The following is a 17,191-nucleotide window of genomic DNA, read 5'->3' as shown; positions in this document are numbered from 1 at the left end:
CACTCCCATCCCCTCACTACCTCTCAACCCACTCCCATCCCCTCACTACCTCTCAACCCACTCCCATCCCCTCACTACCTCTCAACCCACTCCCACCCCCTCACCCCCTCACTACCTCTCAACTCACTCCCATCCCCTCACTACCTCTCAACCCACTCCCATCCCCTCACTACCTCTCAACCCACTCCCATCCCCTCACTACCTCTCAACCCACTCCCATCCCCTCCCTACCTCTCAACCCACTCCCATCCCCTCCCTACCTCTCAACCCACTCCCGTCCCCTCACTACCTCTCAACCCACTCCCATCCCCTCACTACCTCTCAACCCACTCCCATCCCCTCACAACCTCTCAACCCACTCCCATCCCCTCACTACCTCTCAACCCACTCCCATCCCCTCACTACCTCTCAACCCACTCCCACCCCCTCACCCCCTCACTACCTCTCAACCCACTCCCACCCCCTCACTATCTCTCAACCCACTCCCATCCCCTCCCTACCTCTCAACTCACTCCCATTACCTTACTACCTCTCAACCCACTCCCATCCCCTCACAACCTCTCAACCCACTCCCATCCCCTCACTACCTCTCAACTGACTCCCACCCCCTCACTACCTCTCAACCCACTCCCATCCCCTCACTACCTCTCAACCCACTCCCATCCCCTCACTACCTCTCAACCCACTCCCATCCCCTCACTACCTCTCAACCCACTCCTATCCCTTCACTACCTCTCAACTCACTCCCACCCCCTCACTACCTCTCAACCCACTCCCTCACCCCCTCACTACCTCTCAACTCACTCCCACCCCCTCACTACCTCTCAACCCACTCCCACCCCCTCACTACCTCTCAACCCACTCCCACCCCCTCACTACCTCTCAACCCACTCCCACCCCCTCACCCCCTCACTACCTCTCAACCCACTCCCACCCCATCACCCCCTCACTACCTCTCAACCCACTCCCACCCCCTCACCCCCTCACTACCTCTCAACTCACTCCCACCCCCACACTACCTCTCAACTCACTCCCACCCCCTCACTACCTCTCAAACCACTCCCACCCCCTCACTACCTCTCAACTCACTCCCACCCCCACACTACCTCTCAACCCACTCCCATCCCCTCACTACCTCTCAACCCACTCCCATCCTCTCACTACCTCTCAACCCACTCCCATCCCCTCACTACCTCTCAACCCACTCCCATCCCCTCACTACCTCTCAACCCACTCCCAGCCCCTCCCTACCTCTCAACCCACTCCCATCCCCTCCCTACCTCTCAACCCACTCCCGTCCCCTCACTACCTCTCAACCCACTCCCATCCCCTCACTACCTCTCAACCCACTCCCACCCCCTCACCCCCTCACTACCTCTCAACCCACTCCCGTCCCCTCACTACCTCTCAACCCACTCCCATCCCCTCACTACCTCTCAACCCACTCCCACCCCCTCACCCCCTCACTACCTCTCAACCCACTCCCATCCCCTCACTACCTCTCAACCCACTCCCACCCCCTCACCCCCTCACTACCTCTCAACCCACTCCCATCCCCTCACTACCTCTCAACCCACTCCCATCCCCTCCCTACCTCTCAACCCACTCCCACCCCCTCACTACCTCTCAACCCACTCCCACCACCTCACCCCCTCACTACCTCTCAACCCACTCCCATCCCCTCACTACCTCTCAACCCACTCCCATCCCCTCACAACCTCTCAACCCACTCCCATCCCCTCACTACCTCTCAACCCACTCCCATCCCCTCACTACCTCTCAACCCACTCCCATCCCCTCACTACCTCTCAACCCACTCCCATCCCCTCCCTACCTCTCAACCCACTCCCATCCCCTCACTACCTCTCAACCCACTCCCATCCCCTCACTACCTCTCAACCCACTCCCATCCCCTCACTACCTCTCAACCCACTCCCACCCCCTCACCCCCTCACTACCTCTCAACTCACTCCCATCCCCTCACTACCTCTCAACCCACTCCCATCCCCTCACTACCTCTCAACCCACTCCCATCCCCTCACTACCTCTCAACCCACTCCCATCCCCTCCCTACCTCTCAACCCACTCCCATCCCCTCCCTACCTCTCAACCCACTCCCGTCCCCTCACTACCTCTCAACCCACTCCCATCCCCTCACTACCTCTCAACCCACTCCCATCCCCTCACTACCTCTCAACCCACTCCCATCCCCTCACTACCTCTCAACCCACTCCCATCCCCTCACTACCTCTCAACCCACTCCCATCCCCTCCCTACCTCTCAACCCACTCCCATCCCCTCACTACCTCTCAACCCACTCCCATCCCCTCACTACCTCTCAACCCACTCCCATCCCCTCACTACCTCTCAACCCACTCCCACCCCCTCACCCCCTCACTACCTCTCAACTCACTCCCATCCCCTCACTACCTCTCAACCCACTCCCATCCCCTCACTACCTCTCAACCCACTCCCATCCCCTCACTACCTCTCAACCCACTCCCATCCCCTCACTACCTCTCAACCCACTCCCACCCCCTCACCCCCTCACTACCTCTCAACCCACTCCCATCCCCTCACTACCTCTCAACCCACTCCCATCCCCTCCCTACCTCTCAACCCACTCCCACCCCCTCACTACCTCTCAACCCACTCCCACCACCTCACCCCCTCACTACCTCTCAACCCACTCCCATCCCCTCACTACCTCTCAACCCACTCCCATCCCCTCACAACCTCTCAACCCACTCCCATCCCCTCACTACCTCTCAACCCACTCCCACCCCCTCACTACCTCTCAACTCACTCCCACCCCCACACTACCTCTCAACTCACTCCCACCCCCACACTACCTCTCACTCCCACCCCCTCACTACCTCTCACTCCCAACCCCTCACTACCTCGCAACTCACTCCCATCCCCTCACTACCTCTCAACTCACTCCCACCCCCTCACTACCTCTCAACCCACTCCCATCCCCTCACCCCCACACTACTTCTCAACTCACTCCCACCCCCTCACTACCTCTCAACCCACTCCCACCCCCTCACCCCCTCACAACCTCTCAACCCACTCCCATCCCCTCACTACCTCTCAACCCACTCCCATCCCCTCACTACCTCTCAACCCACTCCCATCCCCTCCCTACCTCTCAACCTACTCCCACCCCCTCACTACCTCTCAACCCACTCCCTCACCCCCTCACTACCTCTCAACTCACTCCCACCCCCTCACTACCTCTCAACCCACTCCCACCCCCTCACCCCCTCACTACCTCTCAACTCACTCCCACCCCCACACTACCTCTCAACTCACTCCCTCCCCCTCACTACCTCTCAACCCACTCCCACCCCTTCACTACCTCTCAACTCACTCCCACCCCCACACTACCTCTCAACTCACTCCCACCCCCACACTACCTCTCACTCCCACCCCCTCACTACCTCTCACTCCCACCCCCTCACTACCTCGCAACTCACTTCCATCCTCTCACTACCTCTCAACTCACTCCCACCCCCTCACTACCTCTCAACCCACTCCCATCCCCTCACCCCCACACTACTTCTCAACTCACTCCCACCCCCTCACTACCTCTCAACCCACTCCCACCCCTTCACCTCCTCACAACCTCTCAACCCACTCCCATCCCCTCACTACCTCTCAACCCACTCCCATCCCCTCACTACCTCTCAACCCACTCCCATCCCCTCCCTACCTCTCAACCCACTCCCACCCCCTCACTACCTCTCAACCCACTCCCACCACCTCACCCCCTCACTACCTCTCAACCCACTCCCATCCCCTCACTACCTCTCAACCCACTCCCATCCCCTCACAACCTCTCAACCCACTCCCATCCCCTCACTACCTCTCAACCCACTCCCATCCCCTCACTACCTCACAACCCACTCCCATCCCCTCACTACCTCTCAACCCACTCCCATCCCCTCACTACCTCTCAACCCACTCCCATCCCCTCACTACCTCTCAACCCACTCCCATCCCCTCACTACCTCTCAACCCACTCCCATCCCCTCACTACCTCTCAACCCACTCCCGTCCCCTCACTACCTCTCAACCCACTCCCATCCCCTCACTACCTCTCAACCCACTCCCACCCCCTCACCCCCTCACTACCTCTCAACCCACTCCCATCCCCTCACTACCTCTCAACCCACTCCCACCCCCTCACCCCCTCACTACCTCTCAACCCACTCCCATCCCCTCACTACCTCTCAACCCACTCCCATCCCCTCCCTACCTCTCAACCCACTCCCACCCCCTCACTACCTCTCAACCCACTCCCACCACCTCACCCCCTCACTACCTCTCAACCCACTCCCATCCCCTCACTACCTCTCAACCCACTCCCATCCCCTCACAACCTCTCAACCCACTCCCATCCCCTCACTACCTCTCAACCCACTCCCATCCCCTCACTACCTCTCAACCCACTCCCATCCCCTCACTACCTCTCAACCCACTCCCATCCCCTCCCTACCTCTCAACCCACTCCCATCCCCTCACTACCTCTCAACCCACTCCCATCCCCTCACTACCTCTCAACCCACTCCCATCCCCTCACTACCTCTCAACCCACTCCCACCCCCTCACCCCCTCACTACCTCTCAACTCACTCCCATCCCCTCACTACCTCTCAACCCACTCCCATCCCCTCACTACCTCTCAACCCACTCCCATCCCCTCACTACCTCTCAACCCACTCCCATCCCCTCCCTACCTCTCAACCCACTCCCATCCCCTCCCTACCTCTCAACCCACTCCCGTCCCCTCACTACCTCTCAACCCACTCCCATCCCCTCACTACCTCTCAACCCACTCCCATCCCCTCACTACCTCTCAACCCACTCCCATCCCCTCACTACCTCTCAACCCACTCCCATCCCCTCACTACCTCTCAACCCACTCCCATCCCCTCCCTACCTCTCAACCCACTCCCATCCCCTCACTACCTCTCAACCCACTCCCATCCCCTCACTACCTCTCAACCCACTCCCATCCCCTCACTACCTCTCAACCCACTCCCACCCCCTCACCCCCTCACTACCTCTCAACTCACTCCCATCCCCTCACTACCTCTCAACCCACTCCCATCCCCTCACTACCTCTCAACCCACTCCCATCCCCTCACTACCTCTCAACCCACTCCCATCCCCTCACTACCTCTCAACCCACTCCCACCCCCTCACCCCCTCACTACCTCTCAACCCACTCCCATCCCCTCACTACCTCTCAACCCACTCCCATCCCCTCCCTACCTCTCAACCCACTCCCACCCCCTCACTACCTCTCAACCCACTCCCACCACCTCACCCCCTCACTACCTCTCAACCCACTCCCATCCCCTCACTACCTCTCAACCCACTCCCATCCCCTCACAACCTCTCAACCCACTCCCATCCCCTCACTACCTCTCAACCCACTCCCACCCCCTCACTACCTCTCAACTCACTCCCACCCCCACACTACCTCTCAACTCACTCCCACCCCCACACTACCTCTCACTCCCACCCCCTCACTACCTCTCACTCCCAACCCCTCACTACCTCGCAACTCACTCCCATCCCCTCACTACCTCTCAACTCACTCCCACCCCCTCACTACCTCTCAACCCACTCCCATCCCCTCACCCCCACACTACTTCTCAACTCACTCCCACCCCCTCACTACCTCTCAACCCACTCCCACCCCCTCACCCCCTCACAACCTCTCAACCCACTCCCATCCCCTCACTACCTCTCAACCCACTCCCATCCCCTCACTACCTCTCAACCCACTCCCATCCCCTCCCTACCTCTCAACCTACTCCCACCCCCTCACTACCTCTCAACCCACTCCCTCACCCCCTCACTACCTCTCAACTCACTCCCACCCCCTCACTACCTCTCAACCCACTCCCACCCCCTCACCCCCTCACTACCTCTCAACTCACTCCCACCCCCACACTACCTCTCAACTCACTCCCTCCCCCTCACTACCTCTCAACCCACTCCCACCCCTTCACTACCTCTCAACTCACTCCCACCCCCACACTACCTCTCAACTCACTCCCACCCCCACACTACCTCTCACTCCCACCCCCTCACTACCTCTCACTCCCACCCCCTCACTACCTCGCAACTCACTTCCATCCTCTCACTACCTCTCAACTCACTCCCACCCCCTCACTACCTCTCAACCCACTCCCATCCCCTCACCCCCACACTACTTCTCAACTCACTCCCACCCCCTCACTACCTCTCAACCCACTCCCACCCCTTCACCTCCTCACAACCTCTCAACCCACTCCCATCCCCTCACTACCTCTCAACCCACTCCCATCCCCTCACTACCTCTCAACCCACTCCCATCCCCTCCCTACCTCTCAACCCACTCCCACCCCCTCACTACCTCTCAACCCACTCCCACCACCTCACCCCCTCACTACCTCTCAACCCACTCCCATCCCCTCACTACCTCTCAACCCACTCCCATCCCCTCACAACCTCTCAACCCACTCCCATCCCCTCACTACCTCTCAACCCACTCCCATCCCCTCACTACCTCTCAACCCACTCCCATCCCCTCACTACCTCTCAACCCACTCCCATCCCCTCACTACCTCTCAACCCACTCCCATCCCCTCACTACCTCTCAACCCACTCCCATCCCCTCACTACCTCTCAACCCACTCCCATCCCCTCCCTACCTCTCAACCCACTCCCATCCCCTCACTACCTCTCAACCCACTCCCATCCCCTCACTACCTCTCAACCCACTCCCATCCCCTCACTAACTCTCAACCCACTCCCACCCCCTCACCCCCTCACTACCTCTCAACTCACTCCCATCCCCTCACTACCTCTCAACCCACTCCCATCCCCTCACTACCTCTCAACCCACTCCCATCCCCTCACTACCTCTCAACCCACTCCCATCCCCTCCCTACCTCTCAACCCACTCCCATCCCCTCCCTACCTCTCAACCCACTCCCGTCCCCTCACTACCTCTCAACCCACTCCCATCCCCTCACTACCTCTCAACCCACTCCCACCCCCTCACTACCTCTCAACCCACTCCCACCACCTCACCCCCTCACTACCTCTCAACCCACTCCCATCCCCTCACTACCTCTCAACCCACTCCCATCCCCTCACAACCTCTCAACCCACTCCCATCCCCTCACTACCTCTCAACCCACTCCCATCCCCTCACTACCTCTCAACCCACTCCCATCCCCTCACTACCTCTCAACCCACTCCCATCCCCTCACTACCTCTCAACCCACTCCCATCCCCTCACTACCTCTCAACCCACTCCCATCCCCTCACTACCTCTCAACCCACTCCCATCCCCTCCCTACCTCTCAACCCACTCCCATCCCCTCACTACCTCTCAACCCACTCCCATCCCCTCACTACCTCTCAACCCACTCCCATCCCCTCACTACCTCTCAACCCACTCCCACCCCCTCACCCCCTCACTACCTCTCAACTCACTCCCATCCCCTCACTACCTCTCAACCCACTCCCATCCCCTCACTACCTCTCAACCCACTCCCATCCCCTCACTACCTCTCAACCCACTCCCATCCCCTCCCTACCTCTCAACCCACTCCCATCCCCTCCCTACCTCTCAACCCACTCCCGTCCCCTCACTACCTCTCAACCCACTCCCATCCCCTCACTACCTCTCAACCCACTCCCACCCCCTCACCCCCTCACTACCTCTCAACCCACTCCCATCCCCTCACTACCTCTCAACCCACTCCCACCCCCTCACCCCCTCACTACCTCTCAACCCACTCCCACCCCCTCACTATCTCTCAACCCACTCCCATCCCCTCCCTACCTCTCAACTCACTCCCATTACCTTACTACCTCTCAACCCACTCCCATCCCCTCACAACCTCTCAACCCACTCCCATCCCCTCACTACCTCTCAACTGACTCCCACCCCCTCACTACCTCTCAACCCACTCCCATCCCCTCACTACCTCTCAACCCACTCCCATCCCCTCACTACCTCTCAACCCACTCCCATCCCCTCACTACCTCTCAACCCACTCCTATCCCTTCACTACCTCTCAACTCACTCCCACCCCCTCACTACCTCTCAACCCACTCCCTCACCCCCTCACTACCTCTCAACTCACTCCCACCCCCTCACTACCTCTCAACCCACTCCCACCCCCTCACTACCTCTCAACCCACTCCCACCCCCTCACTACCTCTCAACCCACTCCCACCCCCTCACCCCCTCACTACCTCTCAACCCACTCCCACCCCATCACCCCCTCACTACCTCTCAACCCACTCCCACCCCCTCACCCCCTCACTACCTCTCAACTCACTCCCACCCCCACACTACCTCTCAACTCACTCCCACCCCCTCACTACCTCTCAAACCACTCCCACCCCCTCACTACCTCTCAACTCACTCCCACCCCCACACTACCTCTCAACCCACTCCCATCCCCTCACTACCTCTCAACCCACTCCCATCCCCTCACTACCTCTCAACCCACTCCCATCCCCTCACTACCTCTCAACCCACTCCCATCCCCTCACTACCTCTCAACCCACTCCCAGCCCCTCCCTACCTCTCAACCCACTCCCATCCCCTCCCTACCTCTCAACCCACTCCCGTCCCCTCACTACCTCTCAACCCACTCCCATCCCCTCACTACCTCTCAACCCACTCCCACCCCCTCACCCCCTCACTACCTCTCAACCCACTCCCGTCCCCTCACTACCTCTCAACCCACTCCCATCCCCTCACTACCTCTCAACCCACTCCCACCCCCTCACCCCCTCACTACCTCTCAACCCACTCCCATCCCCTCACTACCTCTCAACCCACTCCCACCCCCTCACCCCCTCACTACCTCTCAACCCACTCCCATCCCCTCACTACCTCTCAACCCACTCCCATCCCCTCCCTACCTCTCAACCCACTCCCACCCCCTCACTACCTCTCAACCCACTCCCACCACCTCACCCCCTCACTACCTCTCAACCCACTCCCATCCCCTCACTACCTCTCAACCCACTCCCATCCCCTCACAACCTCTCAACCCACTCCCATCCCCTCACTACCTCTCAACCCACTCCCATCCCCTCACTACCTCTCAACCCACTCCCATCCCCTCACTACCTCTCAACCCACTCCCATCCCCTCCCTACCTCTCAACCCACTCCCATCCCCTCACTACCTCTCAACCCACTCCCATCCCCTCACTACCTCTCAACCCACTCCCATCCCCTCACTACCTCTCAACCCACTCCCACCCCCTCACCCCCTCACTACCTCTCAACTCACTCCCATCCCCTCACTACCTCTCAACCCACTCCCATCCCCTCACTACCTCTCAACCCACTCCCATCCCCTCACTACCTCTCAACCCACTCCCATCCCCTCCCTACCTCTCAACCCACTCCCATCCCCTCCCTACCTCTCAACCCACTCCCGTCCCCTCACTACCTCTCAACCCACTCCCATCCCCTCACTACCTCTCAACCCACTCCCACCCCCTCACTACCTCTCAACCCACTCCCACCACCTCACCCCCTCACTACCTCTCAACCCACTCCCATCCCCTCACTACCTCTCAACCCACTCCCATCCCCTCACAACCTCTCAACCCACTCCCATCCCCTCACTACCTCTCAACCCACTCCCATCCCCTCACTACCTCTCAACCCACTCCCATCCCCTCACTACCTCTCAACCCACTCCCATCCCCTCACTACCTCTCAACCCACTCCCATCCCCTCACTACCTCTCAACCCACTCCCATCCCCTCCCTACCTCTCAACCCACTCCCACCCCCTCACTACCTCTCAACCCACTCCCACCACCTCACCCCCTCACTACCTCTCAACCCACTCCCATCCCCTCACTACCTCTCAACCCACTCCCATCCCCTCACAACCTCTCAACCCACTCCCATCCCCTCACTACCTCTCAACCCACTCCCATCCCCTCACTACCTCTCAACCCACTCCCATCCCCTCACTACCTCTCAACCCACTCCCATCCCTCACTACCTCTCAACCCACTCCCATCCCCTCACTACCTCTCAACCCACTCCCATCCCCTCACTACCTCTCAACCCACTCCCATCCCCTCCCTACCTCTCAAGCCACTCCCATCCCCTCACTACCTCTCAACCCACTCCCATCCCCTCACTACCTCTCAACCCACTCCCATCCCCTCACTACCTCTCAACCCACTCCCACCCCCTCACCCCCTCACTACCTCTCAACTCACTCCCATCCCCTCACTACCTCTCAACCCACTCCCATCCCCTCACTACCTCTCAACCCACTCCCATCCCCTCACTACCTCTCAACCCACTCCCATCCCCTCCCTACCTCTCAACCCACTCCCATCCCCTCCCTACCTCTCAACCCACTCCCGTCCCCTCACTACCTCTCAACCCACTCCCATCCCCTCACGACCTCTCAACCCACTCCCACCCCCTCACCCCCTCACTACCTCTCAACCCACTCCCATCCCCTCACTACCTCTCAACCCACTCCCATCCCCTCACTACCTCTCAACCCACTCCCACCCCCTCACCCCCTCACTTCCTCTCAACCCACTCCCATCCCCTCACTACCTCTCAACCCACTCCCACCCCCTCACCCCCTCACTACCTCTCAACCCACTCCCATCCCCTCACTACCTCTCAACCCACTCCCATCCCCTCCCTACCTCTCAACCCACTCCCACCCCCTCACTACCTCTCAACCCACTCCCACCACCTCACCCCCTCACTACCTCTCAACCCACTCCCATCCCCTCACTACCTCTCAACCCACTCCCATCCCCTCACAACCTCTCAACCCACTCCCATCCCCTCACTACCTCTCAACCCACTCCCACCCCCTCACTACCTCTCAACTCACTCCCACCCCCACACTACCTCTCAACTCACTCCCACCCCCACACTACCTCTCACTCCCACCCCCTCACTACCTCTCACTCCCAACCCCTCACTACCTCGCAACTCACTCCCATCCCCTCACTACCTCTCAACTCACTCCCACCCCCTCACTACCTCTCAACCCACTCCCATCCCCTCACCCCCACACTACTTCTCAACTCACTCCCACCCCCTCACTACCTCTCAACCCACTCCCACCCCCTCACCCCCTCACAACCTCTCAACCCACTCCCATCCCCTCACTACCTCTCAACCCACTCCCATCCCCTCACTACCTCTCAACCCACTCCCATCCCCTCCCTACCTCTCAACCCACTCCCACCCCCTCACTACCTCTCAACCCACTCCCTCACCCCCTCACTACCTCTCAACTCACTCCCACCCCCTCACTACCTCTCAACCCACTCCCACCCCCTCACCCCCTCACTACCTCTCAACTCACTCCCACCCCCACACTACCTCTCAACTCACTCCCTCCCCCTCACTACCTCTCAACCCACTCCCACCCCTTCACTACCTCTCAACTCACTCCCACCCCCACACTACCTCTCAACTCACTCCCACCCCCACACTACCTCTCACTCCCACCCCCTCACTACCTCTCACTCCCACCCCCTCACTACCTCGCAACTCACTCCCATCCTCTCACTACCTCTCAACTCACTCCCACCCCCTCACTACCTCTCAACCCACTCCCATCCCCTCACTACCTCTCAACCCACTCCCATCCCCTCACTACCTCTCAACCCACTCCCATCCCCTCACTACCTCTCAACCCACTCCCATCCCCTCACTACCTCTCAACCCACTCCCATCCCCTCACTACCTCTCAACCCACTCCCATCCCCTCCCTACCTCTCAACCCACTCCCACCCCCTCACTACCTCTCAACCCACTCCCACCACCTCACCCCCTCACTACCTCTCAACCCACTCCCATCCCCTCACTACCTCTCAACCCACTCCCATCCCCTCACAACCTCTCAACCCACTCCCATCCCCTCACTACCTCTCAACCCACTCCCATCCCCTCACTACCTCTCAACCCACTCCCATCCCCTCACTACCTCTCAACCCACTCCCATCCCCTCACTACCTCTCAACCCACTCCCATCCCCTCACTACCTCTCAACCCACTCCCATCCCCTCACTACCTCTCAACCCACTCCCATCCCCTCCCTACCTCTCAACCCACTCCCATCCCCTCACTACCTCTCAACCCACTCCCATCCCCTCACTACCTCTCAACCCACTCCCATCCCCTCACTACCTCTCAACCCACTCCCACCCCCTCACCCCCTCACTACCTCTCAACTCACTCCCATCCCCTCACTACCTCTCAACCCACTCCCATCCCCTCACTACCTCTCAACCCACTCCCATCCCCTCACTACCTCTCAACCCACTCCCATCCCCTCCCTACCTCTCAACCCACTCCCATCCCCTCCCTTCCTCTCAACCCACTCCCGTCCCCTCACTACCTCTCAACCCACTCCCATCCCCTCACTACCTCTCAACCCACTCCCACCCCCTCACCCCCTCACTACCTCTCAACCCACTCCCATCCCCTCACTACCTCTCAACCCACTCCCATCCCCTCACTACCTCTCAACCCACTCCCACCCCCTCACCCCCTCACTACCTCTCAACCCACTCCCATCCCCTCACTACCTCTCAACCCACTCCCACCCCCTCACCCCCTCACTACCTCTCAACCCACTCCCATCCCCTCACTACCTCTCAACCCACTCCCATCCCCTCCCTACCTCTCAACCCACTCCCACCCCCTCACAACCTCTCAACCCACTCCCACCACCTCACCCCCTCACTACCTCTCAACCCACTCCCATCCCCTCACTACCTCTCAACCCACTCCCATCCCCTCACAACCTCTCAACCCACTCCCATCCCCTCACTACCTCTCAACCCACTCCCACCCCCTCACTACCTCTCAACTCACTCCCACCCCCACACTACCTCTCAACTCACTCCCACCCCCACACTACCTCTCACTCCCACCCCCTCACTACCTCTCACTCCCAACCCCTCACTACCTCGCAACTCACTCCCATCCCCTCACTACCTCTCAACTCACTCCCACCCCCTCACTACCTCTCAACCCACTCCCATCCCCTCACCCCCACACTACTTCTCAACTCACTCCCACCCCCTCACTACCTCTCAACCCACTCCCACCCCCTCACCCCCTCACAACCTCTCAACCCACTCCCATCCCCTCACTACCTCTCAACCCACTCCCACCCCCTCACTACCTCTCAACCCACTCCCTCACCCCTTCACTACCTCTCAACTCACTCCCACCCCCTCACTACCTCTCAACCCACTCCCACCCCCTCACCCCCTCACTACCTCTCAACTCACTCCCACCCCCACACTACCTCTCAACTCACTCCCTCCCCCTCACTACGTCTCAACCCACTCCCACCCCTTCACTACCTCTCAACCCACACCCACCCCCACACTACCTCTCAACCCACTCCCACCCCCACACTACCTCTCACTCCCACCCCCTCACTACCTCTCACTCCCACCCCCTCACTACCTCGCAACTCACTCCCATCCTCTCACTACCTCTCAACTCACTCCCACCCCCTCACTACCTCTCAGCCCACTCCCATCCCCTCACCCCCACACTACTTCTCAACTCACTCCCACCCCCTCACTACCTCTCAACCCACTCCCACCCCTTCACCTCCTCACAACCTCTCAACCCACTCCCATCCCCTCACTACCTCTCAACCCACTCCCATCCCCTCACTACCTCTCAACCCACTCCCATCCCCTCCCTACCTCTCAACCCACTCCCACCCCCTCACTACCTCTCAACCCACTCCCACCACCTCACCCCCTCACTACCTCTCAACCCACTCCCATCCCCTCACTACCTCTCAACCCACTCCCTCCCATCCCACTCCCACAACCTCTCAACCCAACCCACTCAACCCACTCCCATCCCCTCACTACCTCTCAACCCACTCCCATCCCCTCCCCTCACTACCTCTCAACCCACTCCCATCCCCTCACTACCTCTCAACCCACTCCCATCCCCTCACTACCTCTCAACCCACTCCCATCCCCTCACTACCTCTCAACCCACTCCCAACCCACTCCCATCCCATCCCCTCACCTCTCAACCCACTCACCTCTCAACCCACTCCCATCCCCTCACTACTCAACCCACTCCCATCCCCTCACCTCTCAACCCACTCCCACCCCCTCACCCCCTTACTACCTCTCAACTCACTCCCATCCCCCACTACCTCTCAACCCACTCCCATCCCCTCACTACCTCTCAACCCACTCCCATCCCCTCACTACCTCTCAACCCACTCCCATCCCCTCCCTACCTCTCAACCCACTCCCATCCCCTCCCTACCTCTCAACCCACTCCCGTCCCCTCACTACCTCTCAACCCACTCCCATCCCCTCACTACCTCTCAACCCACTCCCACCCCCTCACTACCTCTCAACCCACTCCCACCACCTCACCCCCTCACTACCTCTCAACCCACTCCCATCCCCTCACTACCTCTCAACCCACTCCCATCCCCTCACAACCTCTCAACCCACTCCCATCCCCTCACTACCTCTCAACCCACTCCCATCCCCTCACTACCTCTCAACCCACTCCCATCCCCTCACTATCTCTCAACCCACTCCCATCCCCTCCCTACCTCTCAACTCACTCCCATGCCCTTACTACCTCTCAACCCACTCCCATCCCCTCACAACCTCTCAACCCACTCCCATCCCCTCACTACCTCTCAACTGACTCCCACCCCCTCACTACCTCTCAACCCACTCCCATCCCCCTCACTACCTCTCAACCCACTCCCACCCCCTCACTACCTCTCAACCCACTCCCACCCCCTCACTACCTCTCAACCCACTCCCACCCCCTCACCCCCTCACAACCTCTCAACCCACTCCCATCCCCTCACTACCTCTCAACCCACTCCCATCCCCTCACTACCTCTCAACCCTCTCCCATCCCCTCCCTACCTCTCAACCCACTCCCGTCCCCTCACTACCTCTCAACCCACTCCCACCCCCTCACCCCCTCACTACCTCTCAACCCACTCCCATCCCCTCACTATCTCTCAACCCACTCCCATCCCCTCCCTACCTCTCAACTCACTCCCATGCCCTTACTACCTCTCAACCCACTCCCATCCCCTCACAACCTCTCAACCCACTCCCATCCCCTCACTACCTCTCAACTGACTCCCACCCCCTCACTACCTCTCAACCCACTCCCATCCCCCTCACTACCTCTCAACCCACTCCCACCCCCTCACTACCTCTCAACCCACTCCCACCCCCTCACTACCTCTCAACCCACTCCCACCCCATCACCCCCTCACTACCTCTCAACCCACTCCCACCCCCTCACCCCCTCACTACCTCTCAACTCACTCCCACCCCCACACTACCTCTCAACTCACTCCCACCCCCTCACTACCTCTCAACCCACTCCCACCCCCTCACTACCTCTCAACTCACTCCCACCCCCACACTACCTCTCAACTCACTCCCAACCCCACACTACCTCTCACTCCCACCCCCTCACTACCTCTCACTCCCACCCCCTCACTACCTCGCAACTCACTCCCATCCCCTCACTACCTCTCAACCCACTCCCATCCCCTCACCCCCACACTACTTCTCAACTCACTCCCACCCCCTCACTACCTCTCAACCCACTCCCACCCCCTCACCCCCTCACTACCTCTCAACTCACTCCCACCCCCTCACTACCTCTCAACCCACTCCCACCCCCTCACCCCCTCACTACCTCTCAACTCACTCCCACCCCCACACTACCTCTCAACTCGCTCCCACCCCCTCACTACCTCTCAACCCACTCCCACCCCCTCACTACCTATCAACCCACTCCCACCCCCTCACTCCCTCACTACCTCTCAACCCACTCGCACCACCTCACCCCCTCACTACCTCTCAACTCACTCCCGCCCCCTCACTACCTCTCAACCCACTCCCACCCCCTCACCCCCTCACTACCTCTCAACTCACTCCCACCCCCACACTACCTCTCAACTCACTCCCATCCCCTCACTACCTCTCAACTCACTCCCACCCCCTCACTACCTCTCAACTCACTCCCACCCCCTCACTACCTCTCAACCCACTCCCACCCCCTCACTCCCTCACTACCTCTCAACCCACTCCCACCCCCTCACCCCCTCACTACCTCTCAACTCACTCCCACCCCCTCACTACCTCTCAACCCACTCCCACCCCCTCACCCCCTCACTACCTCTCAACTCACTCCCACCCCCACACTACCTCTCAACTCACTCCCACCCCCACACTACCTCTCAACTCACTCCCACCCCCACACTACCTCTCACTCCCACCCCCTCACTACCTCTCACTCCCAACCCCTCACTACCTCGCAACTCACTCCCATCCCCTCACTACCTCTCAACCCACTCCCATCCCCTCACCCCCACACTACTTCTCAACTCACTCCCACCCCCTCACTACCTCTCAACCCACTCCCACCCCCTCACCCCCTCACAACCTCTCAACCCACTCCCATCCCCTCACTACCTCTCAACCCACTCCCATCCCCTCACTACCTCTCAACCCACTCCCATCCCCTCACTACCTCTCAACTCACTCCCATCCCCTCCCTACCTCTCAACCCACTCCCATCCCCTCACTACCTCTCAACCCACTCCCATCCCCTCACTATCTCTCAACCCACTCCCATCCCCTCCCTACCTCTCAACTCACTCCCATGCCCTTACTACCTCTCAACCCACTCCCATCCCCTCACAACCTCTCAACCCACTCCCATCCCCTCACTACCTCTCAACTGACTCCCACCCCCTCACTACCTCTCAACCCACTCCCATCCCCCTCACTACCTCTCAACCCACTCCCACCCCCACACTACTTCTCAACTCACTCCCACCCCCTCACTACCTCTCAACCCACTCCCACCCCCTCACCCCCTCACAACCTCTCAACCCACTCCCATCCCCTCACTACCTCTCAACCCTCTCCCATCCCCTCCCTACCTCTCAACCCACTCCCGTCCCCTCACTACCTCTCAACCCACTCCCACCCCCCCACCCCCTCACTACCTCTCAACCCACTCCCATCCCCTCACTACCTCTCAACCCACTCCCACCCCCTCACCCCTCACTACCTCTCAACCCACTCCCATCCCCTCACTATCTCTCAACCCACT

The sequence above is a fragment of the Oncorhynchus clarkii genome, chromosome 13 (assembly GCF_045791955.1).
Source record: "Oncorhynchus clarkii lewisi isolate Uvic-CL-2024 chromosome 13, UVic_Ocla_1.0, whole genome shotgun sequence".
Classification (NCBI taxonomy): Eukaryota; Metazoa; Chordata; class Actinopteri; order Salmoniformes; family Salmonidae; genus Oncorhynchus; species Oncorhynchus clarkii.
Note: the sequence above shows the minus strand (reverse complement) of the source record.